Below are 1,990 nucleotides of genomic sequence, written 5' to 3' on the forward strand. Positions count from 1 at the left end.
GAGGGGCGGGGGCGCGCGGGCAGCGAGTGCCTCCGGTGTCCGAGGCGCGGGGAAGACTGCCGCCGAAGGTGGCATTCCGGAGGGCTTCAGCCGGGTCCGGAGCCGGTCCCTTCGATGTCACCGAAATTGGTACCAAGGGAGTCGCGGGATGAAGGGGACCCGGGAGAAGATGCAAGACCGATGACTAACCGAGGTGCAGAACGAGTTGCCAAATGTGCCCCCGGAATGCAGCACCAAAGTAGTGGGACCGTGTGGGCCAGGTGAGGCGCCGGGAGGTTCGTGCTGGCCGTGTTGTCAGTGGCATTCACAATCCCTACAAGAAAGGAGTGTGATAAGAGATCAGTCGGATTCCCTGCTGGATAGGGGCCACAGGAAATCGAGAGAAGCTGCGAAAAGCGGTGTGTGCTAGAGAGACAAGTACCCACGTGAAAGAGAAAAAGCAAATCATTTCTGGTTGTGAGATGGGCAAGGAAAAAAGGGGGCACGTTCGCGGGCAGCGTGGGGAGCACGGAGGCGTTGGATCTTGCCTTCTGTGCCAGCTGTGGAATGTTTAAAATGGTTTTCACAAAACATAAGCAGTGATCATTAATATTAGGGATGGATGAGGTTTGGGTGTCCGTCAGTCTCCGCTGCTGTCAGGGAAAACAACACAAAACAAAAACCCTTGAGCGTAATTATGAGTTCAAGATCATTAAGCAGAGGGAAATATGTGCCCCTTTCTCCATTTTCACAGAGGTGAAAATATCTGGAATGAGGAAAACAAAACAATATGGTGAACAAAAGGGATACATTTTTTTTGCAGGCGTTTTGAGAGGTTGGAGCCCAAAGCTTATGGCAATGGTTAATTACAGAGAATGACAGTAGTGAAATAGTCTTGCATGTTCTTGGTGTTTGGATGGCGAAATATGAAAAAAAACGCTGTTAAACGTGGTATAAAAAGCAGCAACATGGATACTGTCAACAGGGCTCTTCTTGCAGCATTTCCCAGGTAGACAGGATCATCTTAGGGGTGCAAATGCCAAAATGAAATATTACAATCTTGCTCCCTATACATATACACACGTGAAATTATCTATATCCTGTAAATCATTGTGACTTCCATTGAAGAAGACTATCTTGGTTTTGAGAGGATTGCCAGAACATAGCTGGATGTCAAAAGTAACAAAAGGACAGCTTGATGAGCTAGCTACTTAATATACCTTATATGTAAACATATAATGAGTATCTCTAGATTCTGAAACAAAAAGAAATACCTGCATGTAATTGTTGATGAGATTTTAGTATTTCTTGTTATTCGTGTGGAGAAACTGAATTACTTGCCTGCATATCGTTATGTATTGTAGTGATTTGTCAGATAATCTGAAATCATACTGATTGGTTGTCCCCAGGTTCCGAATTCACCCATTGCAGGATTTTTTGCTTCCAAGACAAAACTGAATTTCCTTTCATGATAATTTTGCATTTTAGGCCCATGCTCCTCACCTTGAGTCTCTGTTGGGACTGGAGAAGATGGGAGAGGGCCAGAGGAGAATAAAGAGCAGTACTATTGGATCTTCCTGTTTTGTTCGACTATAAGCCATATGTACTGCCACCCCCTACTGTCTGTAGAAAGAGGTGTCACAGAGCCCTGCTCTTTTCTTGTTATCACTGCCCCCTTGTGTAGGGAAGAAATTGATAGGTGCACTTCTGGGATCTGCTCTACTCAAGATTTTGGGTAAAATGGTTATCTAGATTTATAATCCCCTGTTCTCAGTATTCTCTTCAGAGTTGCAGGTCTTTGACTCAAGCTTCAGATGTGATGTCTATTTTGAGTGTTCTCTAATTTTAGTCATTAATTCAACTTGCTAAGAATGTTTTCAGTATGTCCAGGAAGAGGGTGCAGTATTGGTGCTAGTATTCATAGTAGTGATAACGCATGTTCATAGTGCACATACTCTGCGACAGTCCGGGGCAGCGAACTGATATCCATTCCACCCAGTTTCTGATCTAG

Source organism: Echinops telfairi, unplaced genomic scaffold, assembly GCF_000313985.2.
Source record: "Echinops telfairi isolate 266 unplaced genomic scaffold, ASM31398v2 ScPeMD7_7458;HRSCAF=8496, whole genome shotgun sequence".
Taxonomy (NCBI): domain Eukaryota; kingdom Metazoa; phylum Chordata; class Mammalia; order Afrosoricida; family Tenrecidae; genus Echinops; species Echinops telfairi.